Below are 11,698 nucleotides of genomic sequence, written 5' to 3' on the forward strand. Positions count from 1 at the left end.
ACTCTGGAGGCCGGGCACAAAGTCTCATGCTTATAATCCCAGCAATGCCATAAACTGAGGCAGGAGGATCACAAGTTTGACATCAGCCATGGCAATTCAGCAAGACTGTACCAAAATAAAATATAAAAAGGAGTGGGGATGTAGCTCAGTGGTAGAGCACCAGTACAAAAAAAAATCTGAAATAAAATTTAAAAGTTAATTTTCACTTTTTAAATTTATTCTTGGGCTGGGGATGTGGCTCAAGCGGTAGCACGCTCGCCTGGCATGCGTGTGGCACGGGTTCGATCCTCAGCATCACATACAAACAAAGATGTTGTGTCCACCGAAAACTAAAAAAAAAAAAATAGCAAAAGGAATGTTAGTTTATCCAAATAGAAGTATGGGTTCAATGCTGGATACTGAGAAACTGATGTGGCTCCATTTAAAAACTAAAACTAAAATAAATAAAAATAAAAAATAAATTTATTCTTTTGTAGGCTTTCTTGTTTAAATTCTTTTGTTGTTGTTGTTGTACTGTTTTAAAACTAAGGAATGGAGCCAGATGTGGTGGCTCACACCTGTCATCCCAGCAGTTTGGGAAACTGGACAGGAGGATCTTAAGTTCAAAACTAACCTCAGCAATTTAGAAAGACCCTAAGCAATTTACCAAGATCCTGTCTCAAACATAAAAAGGACTAGGGATGTAGGTTGGTGGTTAAGTGCCCCTGGGTCTAATCCGTGGTATAATAATAATAATAATAATAATAATAATAATAATAATAATAGAAATAGAATTTCATTACATAAGTATATATGGGAATACATATATGGTAGACTGTGAAACCTACAGAAATACCACTTGTAAGGCCAAAGAAGTCAGTGTGCACACACTGACTTTATACTTCCGCATTGAAGTCCCAACTCTGCTACTTGTCAGTGTGGTGCAGGCTGAATTACTCTTATCTATAAAAAAAAAAAAAAAAGTTATAACAAAGCCTAACTCAAATTATTGGGAACATTAAATAAAATAGGCTACCAAAAAAATCAGTATAGTTCTCAGCATATTCCAAGAACCCCAAAAAAGTTATTTTATTGTGATCACTGTGTTTAATAGGCAAGCACTTTCAAAGGTTTCATTTAATTTTCAAAGTTACTGTTTTTAGTGAATTGAAGATTCTCTTAATTCACTTCCATTTGATAGATACATGGGCCTAATTCTATGAATTCACAGGAACCAAATGCTGTGAATTGCAACTAAATCCCAGAAAAAAATAGAAGCAGAAAATTAGGACAGCATCTGCTCTTTCTCTCTGCTACCTATTGGAATTTCTCCATACATTTACCAAGCATACATTTACTATCACTGGGAACAAATTTGATAATCTTATTCCCCAAAGAGTTTCCCTGGACCATCTTGACATAGCTTAGAAAGATTTATGTAGACAGATTATGTGCCTAGATGAACCCACCTTCCCTGCTCCCCAAATCCAACATATACTTCCTACCTCCACGGATCCCACCCCCACCACACGTATCTACAAATTGCTCATCAGGCTTCCATTCTCAATATCCCTTGTGACCTAAGAACTTGATAAAACCTTAACCTGGAATTCAGCATTGATGCCTAATGTTGGGCCTGATCTAACACACTGGATTGGAGCTTGCCAACATGGGCTGTGCATGAATGTGGTATCTCTAGTTGATTCTGGTAGAACATTTCATCTGAAAATGGGAATCTGTTTCAACATGACTGCTTTATTAGGGAAACGTTTAACACAATACTAATTCATATTAGTTTATAACAATTTCACCTCCCAATCGCATTACGAGGCCTCCACTGAAAACTGCAACCAACTGGACTGTTTGAATCCATTTAACACATGGGGACAATAAGTTGCCACAATCTTGTACATCTGCTGTCATACCTTACTATCAAATTTCAGATAACTCTTCTCTCAGTAGTTCATAAACTGCCAGATGCTGTCATCCCAGCTACTAGGAAGGTTGAGGCAGGAGGAACACAAGTTTGAGGCCAGTTTGGCAAGGGGTAGAAATGTAGCTCGGTGGAAGAGCATTTGCCTATCATGTGTGAGACCTTGGGTTCAATGCTGAATACATCCCACCACCACCACCAACAACAACAACAACAACAACAAAAATTAAAAAAAAAAAAAAGAAAGAAAAAACTCACAAACTGTAGCCCTACAAACTATACATGTACACACACCCTCCTTTTAATTTTCTCCTCTTTCTATTTGGTCAATTTTAAATTTTCTTCTTGATTCTCTGTTTTTTCTTTCTTTTTTCCTCATTCATTGCCTAGCGCCCTTTTGTTCTTTCTTCTTTTACACACAGGGCAGCCTGCAGTTATGCGTGTATGAGAGCAATTGGAGCAAAAACCTACTCCCACAAACCAACGAGATATTTTTTCCAGGTAAAGTGCTATATTTCTTTTACTACTGATATATAGCTCCACAGTTTGCTGTGGATTAAACAGTGCTATCTTTATTGTCTTTCCTCCTTTTTTAATGTATCAGTGATAAATTTTTTGTGTGTTCCCTTCATGATAGCCTGTGGTTTCCCACAGGGGACTGGTTCTAGGACCTTCTAAAATACCAAAATCTAAGGATGCTTGGGTTCCTCATGTAAAATAGCATAGTATCCACATATAACCCATATAACATTCTCCTGTAAAATTTAAGCCATTGCCAGTTTAGTTAAAATGCCTAATACAATATAAATGTCATGTAATAGTTGTTGTTCTCTATTGTTCAGGGAATAAAGACAAAAAAAAAAAAAAAAAGATGTCTGTTTGTGTTCACTACAGATGCAATTTTTTCCGGAATATTTGATCTATGGTTGCTTAAATCCTCAGATGTGACCTAAATATATAGAGAGCCCATTGTGTGGTGCTAAATGGTATAGGACTGCAGGATCTCTATCCTTCTGACTGGAAGGCCATAGAGGGCAGGGAAGAGATACTTTTTCTTCCCAGATAATATAAAGTTGAAAGGTAATTCTGGTTAAAGAATTTCTGAAATAATCCACCAGACCTTAATTGCTTCAAAACACTATTTAAATCAATACTTTGCTTAGTGTCAGATTTGATGTGATCCATGGTTAAGGGAAACATGCGTCCATCTAAACATATAATCAATTCCATGTGGAATTCGTAAGAAATGTGGGAAGAGATTTTCCCTTTCCACACTGTTTCTCCTAGCTAAGAGTCTAAAGAACATATGGGCAATCTTTTGAATAATAATTCTAACAATAAGAGGCACAGTTTTTTAAAAAAAAAATAGTTATCATGAACAAAGTAAGAAAAAGAAACAAATTTAATTTTTAAGTTGCTTCATATGAGATCAAAAATTCATTAAGAATTTATTCATAAAGAAATCAATACATAAAGAATATAGCTTAGAAATATAGTCCTTCAATGAAAAATTACCCACATTTAATTGGTTATAAGAATAAATTTGATCATCAGCAGCAAAACACCCTCATGGTTTCCTGAAATTTTTAGGACAATTCTTTCTTCACAGGAAATACTATACTAAAGCACAAGTATATAAAATCAAACATCCTTTCCCTTCCCCTCCATCATGTGCAATTCAGTGGATTCACTACAGTTCTATGAAACATCACTGAAAGAAACACCCCTACCAGCTCTTTCATTTAGAATAATATGGGTAAAAATTATAATAATATAATAAAGAGAAATGCACTTGGAGAAATGCAAAATATCTGAAAAAAACTGAATTTAAGAAATTTAAGATGTATCATCTAAAGAGACAAAGCTAAAACTAATTTTAAAAATTTAAGAGAACTATTATGTGGTACTGATGCAAATATAAAAGTTGTTTGAAGAAGGGGTGTTCTGGACTCTTAAATCTCTGACATCTAATGCAGAATGACTTTATGGGTAGGCTAACTAAACACTGGGACTTACACCAAGGTTTGAAAAGCAAGGGGCATGGCCCTACCCCCATCCTCCTATATCGCCTATAGTTCCCATTTTGGTGCAGTTATGTGTGAGGCCTCTAGGTCCAAACTAAACATGCATTTCATGTGTGCAAATCCTTCCTAGACTTAAGATGAAAGAACATAGCCATACATTAGGGTCGGTATCAAATCAGCCTTGATGATGACCATTCATATCGCACCCTCCTGAGCACAGAGCCCATCATGACTCCTCTGACCTCAGAGCCCAACCGGAGAGATTAAGTCTTACCTTAGCTTTGATTCAATGCCTGAAACTCCAAATCCTCCACCCTGAAATCCAAGAATGTGTGTCCCCTCAAAGCATCTTTCACCCCCAAAACCCTCCACTCTCCTCAGTCACTCCAGAGCCTTGAAATCTCATTCCTAACCCCAGTAGTTAAGATAGATCTATTTGACACTGCCTCTCTGGGATGTTAACTGTCACTTACTGACCATTCCACTGGTGTTTTTCAGGCTGTGAGGATGATCTGATGATTTTTTTTTTTTTTTTGGTACTAGGGATTGAACGCAGGGGTGCTTAACCACCAAGCCACATCACCAGCCCTTTTTATTTGAGACAAGGTCTCGCTAAGTTGCTTAGGGCCTTGCTAGGATGCTGAGGCAGGCCTTAAGCTTGTGATCATCTTGCCTCAGCCTCCCGAGTCGATGAGATTATTGATGATGGTATCTTGCTCACCAGGTTGATTTAAAAGATCTGGATTCCACCTTTCTATTTCCTTCCTGTTTTACCATCCCACAAATGCCCCTTACAAAAATGACATTTTTTTAGAAGAGAGCTATTCTGAGTCAAAGAAATATAGTCCTGTTCTTCCTTGTTGAAGAGCACTTTGCCTCACTCTTCATTGTCCATTGCTTGGGGTTTTCTTTATTTTCCACCCCATTCCCATGGGCCTGTTCATTTTCAAGAGACAACAGTCTTATAGTCTACTTTATGTTACACAAGCCCTCTCCTTGAAATCTACTATTAAAAATGCTTCTTTGGAAAGCTTATAGAATCCCCAGACTTCCCTACTCTGTGCACATATCCTTGTTTTCGACAGTCTGTGATCTAATACCTTAATGACATCTACCTAAAATCAAAACCAGTAGAAGGAGTTGAATGTATGCAAAGAGAATCTTCACATTAAATATCTCTAAGGCAGAATATAATGCTATAATATAATATAATATAATATAATAAAGATATAACAGAATATAATAAAGATATGAGAAATTTAATGCAAGCATTTCTTGAGCAGAAATGAACAGCTTTTATGGATACGTATACTTTGATCCATGAAAGTCAGGATTCCTAGAGAACAAACTGGTAATTCAATGAATTGTAAGCATCTTTAATCCTGGTGCTGATATCAAGATAAACTAGGTAAACTAAGCAATTTACAAACATTTATTATATAGGATGATATAGACTAAAGTAATAATATAACAAAGTGTTGAATAAAAATCATAATTGTCCAATGGTAATGTCATCCCCACCAACAATTTTCTTTATTAGTGTGAATTTGATGCTCAAGAAGCCATCTTAACTATTAGATCCAGTTACTAAGAGTTAGTTCTATAATATTAACCCCAATAAAAAATTTCCAGTAAAATAAGAATTGTGTTTTATGTCCTACTTTATGAGAAAGGAGAAATGCACTTAAAAAGGATTATAATTATCTAGTTCAACTTCAGTACCACTATTAAATATTAGGAAAATTTTCATTTTTACAAACTTTAATGACACTTACTGACAGTCAGGGATAAAACTTGTATGTAAAAATGGTAAGTAAGTATTTTTAAAAATCATAATTTTATTTGTTGTTATTTCATCCTCTGAAATTGTCCAGCTACTGTTGCCGTAAAACCAGTAGAGGGAGCACCAACCATTGTTTTTTTGATGGTCTGCTCTTAACAAAACAGACTCTTTTTTGATGGATTTTTGGATATTTATCAACATAGGCAAAATTCTTGTAAATTACAAATATTGTTGTCACTGCTAAATTTTCTCTTAAATTGGTTTTATTAAATCAGTATTGAAGCATTTTATTAATGTTTTAATTAAGAAAATAATATATGTTGTACAGAGTGAAACAAAATTAAAAAAAAAGTTTAAAAAGTTACTAATCTAGAGCTCTGAATACAGCTCCGTGGTACAGCCCTTCCCTAACATGCACAAGGCACAGGGTTCAATCCCTAGCACTGCAAAAAAAGAAAATAATAAATAAATGTTAGAAGTTAATACTCTATCTCCCCTTCAGATCTGTATTATAAACAAGACTTTTAAGTGTCTTATCATATCTTTCTCATAAAAACTTTATTTATATATGTTTTTTTGTGTGTGTGGTCTGGTACATGCTGGGCAGCCACTCTACTGCTGAGCTATATGCCTAGCCTCGTTTATTTATTTTAAAATGGGGATCTTACTAAGGAATCTTATCTATAGGCTATTAGATATATATATATATATATATATATATATATATATATATATATATATATATATCACAAAACATATGAGTATACAATGCATTCCAATAGAAAATGTGAAATAAATATAATGTTAGCCCATGTAATAACTATGTATGTACAGAGGTTCAATATATGTATATATATCACAGCCTTCTGAAGGAAAAATCTACACAGGAATGAATGTGCAGGTCTGGGGGAAAAAAATACACAAACCCAAATGTACAATCCCCTTCTTAAAATGTGAAAGAAGTACTAAGTGAATTCACTTCTGACTTATGATTTATTACTGATCTCTTCACAAAACAAAATTGAAACAAAATAACAGCAATAAAGCAACCACTTAAAGCTTTTTAAAAATTGAAAAATATTCAAATACTTTTTTTAAACTTTATCATATTTTTTAGATTTTTAACTAGATGATCAAGCTCCTTTCCACTAACAGCTACAATGCACTTATTTGCATAATTGGACTGAAAAACAAAGGGATGTAGCCCTAAATATTGGGCCTTTTCATTTTCTAGAGGCAACTCTCCTACAGTCTATCTACAACAAGCCCTCTCCTTGAAATCTACCATTAAAACTGCATAATAGAGAGAATCCCTGAATTTCACTATAGGTTCCAACCCCATCTCTTTGCAAAGAAATCCTGCTATATAAGTGGACTCAACATGTACAGACCCATCAGAGCCTAGAGACCCATCTAGCCATATGGTAGCCCTCTCTGTGGGTTTATTTTTCAGAGCCCAGTGAATTTGCTGAAGCCTCATCCTTTACTGGAACCCCTGCCCCCATTCAGTTCCTGTCACTCAGCTACCCTCCTTGTTTTCCGGTGTCTCTGCCTAGCCTAATAGAAGTATTCTTCACCCTTACCAGTTTCTGCACCCTTTGACATCATGCATGATGCTACGGTTTCGCTCAAAGAAAGGAAGGAAATATTGCAAGAAAAGAGAGAAAAAAAGAGAGAGGGGGGAAGAGAAGACACAGGGAGAGAGAGAAAAAATGAGAACAAAAAGCAATGATAAAGGAAAAACTTGCAAGTGTAGGAGAAGGGAAAGACCCTCCTTACGTGATTATAAAGATAATTATTTCAGGGAGTGGGGAGTAATTAGTCAGTTATGTTTTCCTTTTCATCTCCTAAGAGCAGAAAAAGTTCATTCTATCTGTTTGATCTTTTTTTTTTTCCTTTTACTAAAGGTATTCAACATTTTTTTAAAAATCTTCTAATAGCCACACCTTTGTGATAAAATAAGAAAACACAGCGTGGTGATCCTCCTTCCATCAATGAGCAAGACTGAGGAATGGAGGTCAAAAGCCCAGCTCAATGTCACAGGGAAGGCAGTTGCAGAGTTAGGATAAGACCCAGGGTTCTTGACTCTGGCCCTTTACTTTATCCACAAAGTCAACACAAGCAGTCTAGATTTGTTATCTCGCCCCCTTCTGTCTCAAAGGCTGAGTGACAAAGAGCGCTTAGTGTGATACTGAGTGTAAATGACAGCACAGGAAGTCCGTTCTCAGGGCAAGCTGTGAGACTGGCAGCTGAACGGAGGCCAGAAAGCAAGTCTGTACAGAGCACTTTCCATCTACGCTCACTATCTTGCTCCTACTGTGGCCCAGAGTCCAAGGGGAGGAGTCGCTGAGGCTTCAGGAGGGCACCCTCAGGGCTGAAGTCCCCTGATCTCAATCCCTGAACATCTCTTAGCAAAAGGAAAAGCTGGCGCTTGGTGAGGATGAAATGAATCATCTACAGAACTGAGCGTTTTACATTTTTAAAATAGAATGTTTTGTATGATAATTCACATACGGACTGTAAATTATGTAATTACTTATAAACCATGTATATAATTCCTGTGCCAATGCAAAGGAACACTCTTTTCTGACATGGTACTAACCTCAGTTAATTCAGCTCTTTGAAACATGTTAATACAGTTCTCAAGGAATTCCATCTAGTCACGTATCACATGTTCGAAGCTTAAAATGCTGAAAGTGAATAAATGTTGCATCCAAACAGGTTCAGTATGAATAGCGACCATATATGGAAGAAACATTTATATGGAAACCACACCCACTGCTGGATTCAGGGTTGTAACAGCCAAGACACTGTGTGTGTACAAATCTCCTTAGCCCAACTGTATAGCACAAACACGGATTTATTTGTGCTATTATGGCATTGTCATTTACTGCAAATACAAAAGGCAATGAACCTATGATGACCTAATTCTACTGTAAATTAAATTTCATTATTATCTTCCTGTAAACATACCTTTCATTATAAATGGATAATCTCTTAACAAAACAAAGGAGAAAAATAAATTTACTTGTTTATATCAATATCTCAAAGTATAATGCATAATTATTTATCTGTACTAAATTGTAACCAACAATTCTTTTTAATTTATTAGTAATCAAAATATCTTATGAAAAGATATGCTTTGCCTTATAATTAATTTTAAGATTGCCTAATTACATATATATTTTTACCCCCTAGTACTAGGGATAGAACCCAGAGATGCTTTACCACTGAGTTATATTTCCAGCCCCTTTTTATTTTTTATTTTTTATTTTGAGTCTGGGTCTCACAAAGTTGCTCAGGCTGACCTCAAACCTGCGATCCTCCTCCCTCAACATCCCAAATCACTGGGATTGAAGGTGTGTGCCACTATACTTCACTGCTTAATTATATTTAAATTGATTGAAATAGACATTGTGTGCTAAACTCAGACAGATGTTGAAATACATTTTTGTTTTTTGCTTTGTTTTTTTTGAGTGGGGGTACCAGAGATTGAACTTAGGGGCACTCAACCACTGAGCCACATTCCCAGCTGTATTTTGTATATTTTTTTTTACCTGGAGACAGGGTCCCACTGAGTTGCTTAAAGCCTCCACGTTGCTGAGGCTGGCTTCGAACTCGAGACCCTCCTATCTCAGCCTCCAGAGCCACTGGGATTACAGGTGTTCTCCACCACACCGAGCTTGAAATACGTTTCTTAGTTTTTCATGCCCCAGTTGTAAAAAGCTAATTTCTAAAATGCACACTCTGATTCATCATATTTTCATTAAAAATAGATTTCTGTTCTAAATATCAGGCATTTATAAAACAAAGAAAAATTCCTTTATCACAGGAAGGAATTGTTTATGTTATCTATTCATGCAGGTATTCTAATAAATGGAAAGATCTATCAGAGCTCGATAGGTTTTTCCAGAATCCAAAAGAAGATATACTTAAAGAGGGAGATAGACACCCAAAGGAAGCCACAAAAACAGGCATAAAGAAAAACCCAAAGGGACAGAAAAATTGCAAAATGTCCTTTCTTAAAAAAATCCCAGACTACTTTGGTTACAGCATATGCACTGGCTTGGTTTTCCTAAATCAACAGACTGAAGAAAAACTGCCTTGTCATCAGACCTCCAAAATATATGGATCTCAAGAGAAATAAATACATGAAGCTATAGATCTAAATCCAAACTCTCTCTGCAGAAGAAAACAAATTTTACCTGCAAAATCAGTCGAGCTGCTTGACCAATGCATCAAAAATTACAGAGCAAATATACTCTAAGGACATGATACTAAACTCTGTCCTTTCAAAAGGGTGTGGGGGCAGATAAGGGGCTCTCATTGCAGCAAACAGAATGCAAAACGAAAAGCTTGAATAAGAAAGACTGATGAAAGCATAACATTAAAAAGAGAAGTGTTTAACTGTTAAATCATCCAAATTACTTTGCCAAATTTTGACATGCTTGGTTTCCTGTAGTAAAAATCTCTCTCTCTCTCTCTCTCCTTTTTTTTTTTTTTTTTTTTGAAAAAAAAAAAGTGAGGAAAAATAACCAGCTGTTCCTTGTATAGTTCAGGAAACAAGTTTGATTTATTACTTTAAGGTTATTTTTGAATGAGCTGCTTGTGGCAGCCAGAGTGCAGAAGTCACTGAGGCCTGTCCACTTGAAGGGCTCAAACTGTTTCCTGAACAGCCCTTCTTCACTCCTCACCTCCAACGGCTATTATTGACAACGTGTGACTGGGGCCTTCCAGGATTTTAAAACAGCAGGGGTCCCAGCCGAACAATCGGGCTGTCAATTACCTTTTCCCCTGTTGTGAAAGAGGGGCCCAAGACAATGCAACATCCCAGCGGGGAGCTGTGCAGCTCCAAGTCTGTAACCCACTCTCGCACAGCTCGGTATTCAAAACCAAGTAAATGGTTGGTGCCTTCACTTTTGTCTGTGTGTGTCAATTCAAACCAGAATTACTGCAAGGTGTAGCTATGTCTCCATGGATGGGTTTTTAAGTTCTCGCTGGGGCAAAACTGACTCTGTACATTGTTATCTATGAGCTTTGTGGAAGTTCTTTCTGAGATCCAAACATACACAAAGAGCTCTCTGGCTCCCAGCCCCCTTCTGTACTCTGTACCCAGGAACACCCAAGCCTCTCTACCTATATTGTGGCTTAAAAAACTTCCTGTGTGCATTGATGACTTGCTGTGAGGACTGTCCATCATCCCGCCCCTTTGTCTAGCAGTCACTTCCATTCGAATTTGACTGACTGAGGCAGCCTGAGTTATTTGTAAAGAACAACAAGGCTTTTCATTCATAATTTTAGTAGGGGGACAGGGTGCTAATGACTGAGCTTGAATAACTAGGGAATGTGGTATTCAAGGCAGGAAGAAGCCCAACCGGCTGCCAAATGAAGGCCTGAGAGGATGTAGGTGAAGAGTGCCCGGGTAAAAAGCCAAACAGTGACAGGAGGATCACACATGTATGCAAATACAAATCGTGTTTTTTAAAAGGTGAGACAATCAAAAAGATAGAAGCAGGAAGGAGGGCAGGAAAAGTCTAACAGGATTTCATTAACTTTGGAGTTAAGTTACATGCCAGGGTTTTACAGAATCCAAAACCCATAAAGTGTCTACAGGGGAAGTGATCTTTTCTGCCACTGCTGGTCTTCCTACAAAAACAAAAAAGTTTTTTTTAAAAAAGGAAAACTGGTTTTCACTCTCTTTTGGTACCTTTCATATATTCAAACAAAGAGGGCTTGTTTTCCAGGGTGCTCAGCTTGACAACCAAGTCTGAGTTCCAAAGAGCTTAGTTTTGGGGTCTTTAGTCAACTTTATGTGCATGCAGCACGAACCTGGTATGTAATGATTTCACATATCTGATGCTTCCAGGGAAGAGAATTTATAAAAATGTAGATTTCCAGTTGAATGTGACCATATATTCAAGTATAACAGGATTTATTTTTCTCACTGAAATAGTAAAATTCTGGTTCGGTGTTTTTCAA

Source organism: Marmota marmota, unplaced genomic scaffold (assembly GCF_001458135.2).
Source record: "Marmota marmota marmota unplaced genomic scaffold, marMar, whole genome shotgun sequence".
In the NCBI taxonomy this organism is placed as follows: Eukaryota; Metazoa; Chordata; class Mammalia; order Rodentia; family Sciuridae; genus Marmota; species Marmota marmota.